We start from the raw sequence: 10,197 nt of genomic DNA, 5'->3' as shown, positions 1-10,197 counted from the left end.
CATATGGGATGTTGGCACTGCAGCCAGGGCTTGAACCTGCTGTGCCACAGTGCGGGCCCCAGAATCCCACTTCTGAGAGGAGCTGGAGCAGAAGCCAGGAAGAGCCATGCCCCGGGCCACCCCGGCAACTTCGGGGCGTGCAGCTGCAGCTGTGGCCTGGACTTCGGTACTGAACCAGCGCAGCCTCTCAGGAGCCCCTGGTTTACTGGGGGCAGGGGAGTCCAGGGCACACGGGTCAGAGGGGGGTGCTCGGGGAGAGTGGTTCTTGCACTGGGAGATGACCGAGCTCTGGCCCCCAGCCGGGAAGCCCAGGGGCTGCTTCCTCACTGCTGCCTTGAGCTCAGTGGGTGCTTTCCAGTTGCCTCTTTTCACCCCCCATAGATGTGAGTGGGGCAGCCACAGGTCTCCCCCAAGGGCCTCACCCCGACCCATCCCACAGTGCTGTAGGAATGGGGCTACAGGGCCCCCGCCACCCCATGTGTTTCCTTTGCCTTCCTAGAGTCACCGAGCCATGGGAAGCCCCCCACCCCACCCCCGTCCCGGGACTTTGCATCCAGGGGTGTGAGGTTGGAACATTTTCTCCATCCTCCAACCCCTTCAGGTCTCATTCTCCTGATGGAGAATGAGTCAGATGCACTGAACCAAACCAGAAAAGACAAAACCAAACAGCAAGTGAAAGCAGGGAGATGTGCAGAAATCCTCCCACAAACTAACTTAACGAAGCCCGTGGAGCCACGCGTGAGTGTCAGAAGTAAAACGACCCATCTAGTCAGGGTACTCCTTGCAGCACTCCCCAAGGCAGCCCCCCCCTTCCCAAGCGAGGAGCACCGTCCTGGCTTTGGCATTGCTCCTCTTTGCTTTTACTACCTGGGCCAGTTTGTTTCAAGTATCTCCCGGGGAGGTGGCCTGCTGTGAAATTCTGTGACAACAGAATCATTTTCATGTGGCTTCTTCTGCAGATAGCTTGTTTCTGTTCTTCAGGACGGCGAGACCCCTGCCTCCTGGCCCGTGTATGTTCGGCGCTGCATGGAATCCCATGGCACGTGAGGGCTCCGTGTGGTCCCCCGGGGCAGCAGCGGCAGCAGGCCCCCACCAGAGAGAGCGGCTCCGGTCCCTGGGCGTGCTCCCTCTCGCGAGACAGCTCCGGCTGCTCTGATGCACCCGCCTCCATCTCCCCATCCTGCTTGGGATGCCAGAGTCCTGCCCTCCCTCCCAGAACCATTGCCTCACCGAGGAGGAATTCAAGGGGATTTCAGGCAACCTTGTGTTTCCCATAAATCAGCGCTCAAAGTGAACCGGCTGCGGCCAGCGGGGCGCAGGCAGGCAGGCAGGCGGGCAGGCGAACCTGGCCTGCACAGCAGGGTTTGCAGGCTCCGAATGGAATCAGAGCAGCACAGCGGGGGCACTGCTCTGCTGCAGGCCTGGCCCGGCCCCTGTGCTGACCCTGGCTCAAGAACCCTTGCCCTTGCTTCCCCTGGTGGCCTCTGGAGTGAGTTCTTTTTTTTTTTTTTTTAAAGATTTATTTATTTATTTGAAAGTCAGAGTTAGAAAGAGAGAGGAGAGAGAGAGAGAGAGAGAGAGAGAGAGAGAGAGAGGTCTTCCATCCTATGGTTCACTCCCCAATTGGCTGCAATGGCCGGAGCTGTGCCGATATGAAGCTAAGAGTCAGGAGTTTCTTCTGGGTCTCCCACCTGGGTGCAGGGGCCCAAAGAGTTGGGCCATCTTCTACTGCTTTCCCAGGCCACAGCAGAGAGCTGGATTGGAAGTGGAGCAGCCGGGTCTCGAACCAGCGCCCATATGGAATGCTGGCACTTCAGGCCAGGGCGTTAACCCACTGCGCCACAGCACTGCCCCCTGGAGTGAGTTCTACCACACGGGCACAAGGCAGGACTTGTGTCAGCTCTGAGGGACCAGTGAGGGCAGCCTGAGCCGAGGGGCTTGCCTTGTAGATCCCTGGGAAGGAGGGGGTGGGGAGCGCCATGCTCCTGTAGCCCTGGCCTAGGGACTCCTAGGAACACCCTGGCTTGCCGAGGGTCCCCTCAGCTCCGCGTCCCCAGACCGCACCAGACTCGGCATGCGTGGCCCAAGCTGCTCCTCTCGGCCCACCTTCTTCGTGGCAACTTTGCTTGGTGTAGGGTGGACGATGGTGAAGTGTCCCCTAGAGGGCCCTGGGGCAGCTGTCAGGGGGCTGTGGCCTGGCACTGTCAGAGCTGGCGACCGCTTGCACAGTCGGGGCCATTGAGGGTCCCTGTCCCCAGCGCTTTTTTCTTGAGGGTGGCCGTGGTCCTCCTTCGGATGGGAGTGTGGGACTGATACAAGAACTAGAAAAAGGCTTGCATTGGAGCTGGCGGCCACCCCCGACAGCACAAATGCATTTCCTCACGCTGCTGGGGTTTGTGAGTCCAAGGTCAAAGCTCATTCAGATTCCTCTCAGGCCTCTCCATGGCGGGCAGCTGGCTGCCCTGCTGTTGGCCCTCTGTGCCCGAGCTCCCTGCTGTCTCCGCAGGTCCCGCTCTTCTCTCCTTCTGAAGACATGGGACATACTGGGTTGAGGCTCACCCGGACAACCCCTTGTAAATGTAACGACCTCGCTGATGGCCCCATCTCCAGGTACAGCTACACACTAGGGGGCCTGGGGCTAGCTCTTCAACACAGGCATCTGGGGGAGACGTGGTTCAGCCGGTAGCGGGGGTGGTGGAGGCCGGATGCAGGGCCTCCAGGGGAGTGCCCAGGGACCAAAGCTGGACGCTGCTGTTCGTATCATGGGTGCTTTCATCACTGGGGGCTCTCCATATGTTTAGAGGTGGCAATTTGCCCATTTCCTACAGTAGATACAACTGATATACTTATTCGGACACTATTCCATTATAGAAATAAGGTATCTCAAAAAATCAGTTTCTTTTCCTATACAAGGTACCACGGGGTTGGCGCTGTGGCATAACTGGTAAAGACGCCACCTGCGATGCCCGCATCCCATATGGGTGCTGGGTGGAGACCTGGCTGCTCCACTTCCCAATCCAGCTCCCTGCTAATGTGCCTGGGAAAGCAGCAGAAGATGGTGCAAGTGCTTGGGCCCCTGTATCCACACAGGAGACCTGGAACAAGCTCCTGGTTCCTGGCTTCGGCCTGGTCCAGCCCCGGCCGTTGCAGCCATTTGGGGAGGGAACCAGCGGATGGAAGATCTCTGTCTCTCCCTTTCTCTCTGTAACCTTCCAGAACAGTCTGGGAGCCCGTGGCCGAGGCTGGCTCAACCACCCAAGCCTTCCCCACTGCCCCATGAGGCTTCCGGAACTCATCTACCTCCGGAGGAGACTTACCCATTGCCTATGTTGTTGTCTTATGCACAGGACCGTTCTGGACCCTGATGTCCTCCAACTCAGGGCCCAGCACAAGGAAGGTTGGTAGGAGGGAAGAAGGGAGAGAGAGAGAGAGAGAGAGAGAGAGGAGTCTGTGAAGCAAAGAGAGTCATGGGGGTGACACTGGGAGCCGAGTGTTGAGTGTATTTGGGGGATCCTTTGGAGCCCCCACATTGCCATCCACCCTGCAGGCACAGGCAGCTGCAGCCTGTTCCAGACGTTTATTTATTTGAAAGGCAGAGTTAGAGAGAGAGAGAGAGACAGACAGACAGACAGACAGAATCTTCCATCTGTTGGTTCAATCTCCAAACAGCCACAATAGCCAGGGTAGGACCAGGTTGAAGGCAAGAGCCAGGAGCTTCCTCCAGGGCTCCCACATGGGTGACAGGGGCCCCAAGGACTTGAGCCATCCTCTGCTGCTTTCCCAGGTGCACTAGCAGGGAGCTGGATCAGAAGTAGAGTAGCCAGGACACAAACCGCTGGCATCTCAAGCGGCACTTTACCTGTTATGCCACAGCGATGGCCCCCAAGCTCTCTCCTGCTGTACTCGGGAGGGGGGCAGTGTGATTGGAACACTGTTATTTTGTCTTTGCTGAAAGTGTTCTGTCTCTTGAGCTGAGGTGGTTTTCCGCAGCTCACCAGATCTTGGCATGCTTGCATTTGTATGTGCACATGTGTGTTCTCTGTGTGCACGTATGTTCACATGCACACGTGTGCATGTCTCGGGCTATGCCTTGCATGTGTTCATGTGTGTGCATGTATGTTTGTCCCCATTGCTTGCATGCACATGTGTGTGTGTGTGCCCGTGCATGTTTGCAAGTACAGCGGACGTGTGCCACATGAGCACCGGGCAGGAGGTGAGTGAGGTTTGCAAAGCGCCACAGATGTGACCTTTCACCCTCCTTTGCAACTGTTGAGGTCACTGCCCCAGAGACCAGAGAGCTTTCCTTTGGAACCAAGGGGGCCTCCCCGCCCAGGGAGGGAGCAAGCTGCTTCCAAGAGCAAACCGGATGATGCTTGTCCTGGCATCCGGAGCCAGCGGGTCGTGCTTAATTCTGAAAGAATGTGTGTGGGTCCGCCCAGCCGAGCAGGCCCCAGCCTGACCGGGAGCCTGCAGCTTTGCAAGGGCAGCCCTGCCAGTGGCACCAGCACCACGGGGAGAGAGTCACCCAGGCTGTGTGCTGCCGGGGGCCAGGGCCCAGAGCAGCCTGTGTGCCTGCTCAGTGTGTGTGTGCTGGCCTAAGGGAGCTGGGAGTCCAGGAGGCGAGGGCAAAATCCCCAGCAGGGGCTGGCGTATCATGGTTGGACAGGCATCTGGGACAGAGAGGAGGCCCAATGGAGTGGTCCCTGGGGCTGTGGTCATCAGGGAAGGCTTCTCGGAGGAGGTGTGCCCTGTGAGGTGGGGAAGACTTAAGGGCAGGAGCCCATTCCAAGAGGAGGAGGGGAAGGAGGAGGCTCAGCAAGGCTTTGCCTTGGAAAAGGCTAGAGCTTTATGGGATGGCTGCGGCCCTGCTCCCGAGGAGCTGGGAGGGGCAAGGGGGAGGCAGGGCTTCGGGCGCCTGCTCAGCCTGAGCGGCTGGGGAGCCCCAAGGCAGGGGAGTGACCTGATGGAAGTGGGAGTTAGGGAGCAGGCCCCCGTGGTGTGGGGAGGCAGGGGTGTTAGTAACCAAGGCGCCCTGGACAGAGCACCCAAGCTGGTGGGGGCGGGGCGGAGGGGCGGAGCCAGAGTCCCGCTCCCATTTTGGGGGCTCTTCAGGTCTTGTTTCTGTGTTTGCAGGCCCCGGAGCTGAGAGCGCTGAGACAGCCCCTCCCCTACGTGCCAGCTGGGCTGGATGGGCCTGGGAGACAGAGGCCAGGCCGCGGCCCCTTGTGCCGTCCTTGCCCACAGTGGCCTGGCCTCTGGACAGGTAGCACCTGTGACTGGGGGGTTGTCACACCAGTGGGAAGAGGTAAAAGCCAAGGGAGCCCTTGGGTGTGACCGCAGCCCAGCGAGGCCAGGCCCGGCTGGGTGGGAACCTGATGCGAGTTCCGGCCAGGACTCACGAAGGGGCGGATCCCACTCCACCTGGGTGTGCACACAGTGTGGCTTGCATGTGTACCACTCAGCGTGTGCATGCACACAGCCTGGCCAGGCTGGGCCCGGGTCTGCGCATAGTAGGGCCTGCGTTGTTGGGTGAATGAATGTGAATGGAGACACAGCTCAGGCCCGATGAGCAGACAGAACTCTGACGGGCGGCATAGCCCCTGAAACTGTCCTTGCCACAGGCCCACCTCTGGTTACAATATGATTTGTCTGGATTACTGAGCTTTTTGGTATTTCCCTAAAATCTGTGCCCAGGGGCCAGCACTGTGGCACAGCTGGTTAAGCTGCCACCTGCAATGCCTGTATCCCATATGGGCACCAGTTTGAGTCCCGGCTGCTCCAGTTCCGATTTAGTGCCCTGCTAATGCGTCTGTGAAAGCAGTGGAAAATGGCCCATGTAGTGGGGTTTCTGCCACCCACGTGGGAGACCCGGATGTAGTTCCAGGTTCCTGGCTTTGGTCTGGCCCAGCCCTAGCCCTTATGGCCATTTGGGGAAGTGTACCAGATCTCTTTCTCTCTGTAACTCTGCCTTTCAAGTAAATAAGTATATGTTAAAAAATAAAATTGTGCCCAAAGCAGGTCCCTCACTCACCTTAATGGCAAGGCTGAGAGAGGCAGAGAGAAAGGGTTCTTTGGTCTGGGTCCTGGTGGGCTGGGGAGCACAGATCCCCAGGGCTGGAAGCGGCTGGCGGAGCCTGGTGTGCGTGGGGCTGCGGGTGGGCGGGCGAGGAGGGAGACAGATTTCTGGGATTTTGGAGTTTCTGCTGATGGTTCTGGGGCACACTGGGGAGGCTTTGGTGGGGGAAGAGAAGTGGGGAGCAGAATCGGGGTGGGGGTGGGGGAAGCCGTTGGAGAAGCCAGGGGAGAATTCATTTCTGTGGAGGAGGGTTTGGGGAGGCGACAGAGCATCGGCAGTCACAGGTCGCCCTTGCAGGGTCCACCCCACATGCACCTGCCTTAGTGAGGGGCCCTCTGGCACGGAGGAAGACAGGAGGGGCCCTCCTAGAGGCCAGGGCCCACAGGCAGGAGCTGGGCATGAGCCTCAGGCCGTGGGCTGGTCTTGCTCTCTACAAGGGCAGGCCTCTCCGCTCCTCAGCTCTGCCCTGTTGCTTCGAAGGCCCCAGGACCTTCCTTTCCGAGATCTTGGGACACGGGGAGCAGAGGTGACACAGAGGGAGTGGTGAGGGGCTTGGCCAGCGCCAGCGGCTCTCCTGCAGGGAGACGGCCTCCTGAGGGGCCCGGGGCCCCAGCCCACAGCGAGCCTGGGCTGCCCAGCCGGCTTGTGTGCAGGAGCAGGTGCTCCAGGCCCCTGCTGTCACTTCCCCTCTGCTTGGGAGGGGTCTTTGAAGGTCCAGGGAGGGGACCCACACAGCACGAAGCTTGCCGGGCACAGAAAGCTCTCCCGGACTGACCCGGTGCTGGCTGAAGGTCAGGACCCTGCTGCCTGGGGCTCGTGGTGGAGGTCCGAATCCCGCGCCTCGGCCCCGCCCCTCGGCCCCTACCGCCCCAGTGTTGCCTGGCTGGGGGCTGCGGCTGCTACTCCCCGCTGCTCCGTACTCATCCTGCCGCACACCAACCCTGCATCAAAGGGGCTCGTTCCGGCTCCGCATCCCCGCTGCGGTGGGCGCCCCTCCTCTCCACCCTGTAACTGTTCACATTCAGGTGTGGCCTCGGCTCCAGCAGGATGCAAGCTTCGGCCCGCGTTGCTTCTCGGGGTCACGGACGCCCCACGTTTGCTTTACCCTGCTGTCCCGTTTATAAAACTCGCTCGTACTAATTGCAGAAGCTGAAGCCGAGAGGTGCCCCCAGCACAGCCGAGCGCCCCCTGCCGGACATGCTGTGCGCAGCGCGGCAGGCCTGTGCGGGGTCCGCACCCTTGGCCCTCATTCTCCCGCCTGGGCTCCGCCCGCACCGGCTCCCTGGGGGGCTGGCTCTGAGCTTCAGCCCTCCCCCAGGGCCACGGCAGCACAGGGGGCCCGGGCAGGGAGGGGGCACATCTCCACGGCGGCGTGCCTCCTGGAAACCACATCAAATGGCACAGCTAGGAATTAATAAATAAATCTGGGAGACAAGTCAATTACCCTCCCCTCGTGCCCCTGTCCCCGGAGGCCGCAGCAGCCTGTGGCTCCCAGCCTCAGCACGCCTTCCCTGGCTGGCTCCCGTCAGATTAGCGGGGCGAGATGCGACAGGCCTCTGTCCTCTGGGGAAATGGCTCCCTTCCTGGGAGGCGGCGAGGACGTTCTGGGCTTGCTGTGTTCCTGCCCTCTCCCTGTGCCCACTGCGGCCCACCCTGCCTCAGGCGCTTGACCAGCCCGTCCTGGTGCCTTAGCGCCGGCAACCAAGTCCCCAGGGCCTTCGAATGAAGCCTGCGAAATGCAGACCCCCCTGGGTACCCTCTTCTTGGTAGCTTCCACTACTGCCTTGTAAAAAAAAAAGTCAGGAACGGTTATTCACCAGCAAACAGGTACCGATGCCTGCTTTGTGGCCACGTCCTGCCAGGCTGCAGAGTGACAGACCAGGGACACAGCTCTGCCCTTCAAGCTTACAGCTGTGTGGGGGTCAGACGTGCAATCCCCAGAGCGGGCACCCTGGGGGGAAGGGAGCGCTGCTCAGCCTACAGGGTCCCCCCCCCCCCCCGTAGGGGTGGGGCTTCTGGAGCAGGTGCTACCTGGGCTGCATTCCCAGGGACAAATTCTCCCCGGGGCTGGGGGCAGGGAGTGCTGGTCTGCCGTGGGAAGGGAAGTGGCAGGGCTCACTGCTCACTGGGAAGGGGACTCACCTGGCTGGACCCTGCGGGGAGGGAGCGAGGTTGAGGGAAGGGGGTGGGGGCTGCATCAGGGAGGGAGGTGTGGTGTGGTGATTGGAGTGGGTTGTGGATTCTTTTCGGCTTTCTGTGTGTGCACTGGGAGTGAGGGGTTTAGAAACAGCTGCCCGGAGCCTGGTAGACTGAGATCGCCTGCATCTCAGAGCAGATTGGGAAAGCGGGCGCCTCCCCGAGTTTGCTGCCACTGAATTTTCTGCACCTCCGTTAGAGCAACCATTCTCCAGTTTTAGTGCATGTGACAAAAACTCGGGTGCTTTATTTTGATTTTATTTTTATTGTCTTAAAAGATTTATTTATTTGAAAGGCTGAGTTGGAGAGAGAGAGAGAGAGAGAGAGAGAGAGAGAGGTCTTCCATCCACTGGCTCACTCCCCAAATAGCTGCAATGACCAGAGCTAGGCTGATCCGAAGCCAGGAGCCAGGAGCTTCTTCTGGGTCTCCCATGAGGGTGCAGGGGGCCAAGCACTTGGACCATCTGTAAGAAAAAGAGATGCAGAACAGAGAGGAGACAGAATACGAACTTGCAGCCAGACTGAATTTATTCAGAGAAAACAAACTCGCAGAGGTCAACCAGCTGCCCACATGTATATAGACCCAACACATGGCGGAGAGCCCAGACCCCAGCTCTGTGCTTTTTTTTAATATCTTAGGTGGGCTGGGGTAGGTTACAGCAGGTGGAGGTGAATTCCTTCATACAGGTCTTTCAAGTTTGGCCCCAAGGCTTCTGAACCTGGGGAAGAATTCAGGGGTGGGGTGAAGACAAATGGGTGTGAGACTCACTTGAGATCCTCAGGGGCAAGGGATAAATTCCGATTTTGTCTCTCTTTCAGGCAATGGGCTATACTGGCTGAACCTGATGTCATTGTTCCATCGCCATCCTCCTCTGCTTTTCCAGGCACATTAGCAGGGAGCTGGATCAGAAGTGGAGCAGTTGGGACTTGAACCTGCGCCTAAATGGGATGCGGGCACTGAAGGAGGCCAGTTTACTCACTATGCTAAAGGTCACCCCTGGGTGCTTTATTTTAAATGTGGGTGTTTGAGATCTGTCCTGGGGCTTCTTATTCAGTGGGGCCAGGCAATGTGCATTTTTAACCAGCTCCCCTGGACCAGATAGGGTCAGCAGAACATGGCTTTGAAAAACATTCCTAGAACCTGATTATCAACTCTTGGGGAATTTGCTTGCAATTCAGAGAACTGCCACCAGATGGCAGTAGTGTTTTGTGATGGAGCTAAGTAAAGCTCCCTGGGTTTTCTATAGTTTTCTACAGCAAAAAATGAGAGAAAATAACTATTTTAAATAATTTATAAAATAAATGGTAATGAAAACTTGAATTACAGAGGTTAATTTTATTTTTTGAAAATATTTACTTTATTTGTTTGAAAGGTAGGGTTACAGAGAGACAGAGGGAGAGAGGGAAAGACAGAGATCTTCCATCTGCTGGTTCACTCCCTACATGTCTGCAATGGTCAGGGCTGGACCAGGCCAAAGCCAGCAGCCAGGAGCTTCTCCCAGGTCTCCCATGTGGGTGCAGGGGCCCAAGCACTTAGGCCATCTCCCGCCGCTTTCCCAGGTGCATTAGAGGGGAGCTGGATTGGAAGTGGAGCAGTTGGGACTTGTGCCCACATGGTATGCCAGCATTGCAGACAGCAGTTTAACCCTCTGCACTACAGCACCGGCCCCAGCAGAGCTTAATTTTAATTTTCCCTTTCAAACATTAGAGCTAATGTTAGAGCTATGATGACCACTGGCTGAGAGTGGCAACTTTTGTGCTCCTGGAGTGTGGCTGATCTGAGTGGGCGTGGGCTGAAGGCGTGGTAAACACACTGGCTTTTATGAACGAACAGGCAAAGATTCAATCGTTACGATTTCATGCTGAAATTATACTTCAACTTTATTATTAAACTTAATCCTGGGGCTGGCGCTGTGGCGCAGTAG

The 10,197-nt window shown here is 58.1% G+C and overlaps 1 long non-coding RNA gene across 1 annotated transcript; it reads left to right on the top strand.

Annotated features, from left to right (window-relative positions):
* The first annotated feature begins 1,314 nt into the window (after positions 1-1,314).
* LOC138848712 (uncharacterized) lies at positions 1,315-9,593 on the top strand. Its single transcript, XR_011386807.2, has 3 exons — positions 1,315-1,489; positions 2,507-2,610; positions 9,092-9,593. It is a non-coding gene; the product is annotated as an uncharacterized LOC138848712 (long non-coding RNA).
* Positions 9,594-10,197: the final 604 nt, after the last annotated feature.

The sequence above is a fragment of the Oryctolagus cuniculus genome, chromosome 2 (genome assembly GCF_051225735.1).
Source record: "Oryctolagus cuniculus isolate XC-2025 breed Fujian yellow rabbit chromosome 2, ASM5122573v1, whole genome shotgun sequence".
Classification (NCBI taxonomy): Eukaryota; Metazoa; Chordata; class Mammalia; order Lagomorpha; family Leporidae; genus Oryctolagus; species Oryctolagus cuniculus.
The sequence above is the reverse complement of the archived record's forward strand: the minus strand, read 5'-3'. Positions and strand labels throughout refer to the sequence as shown.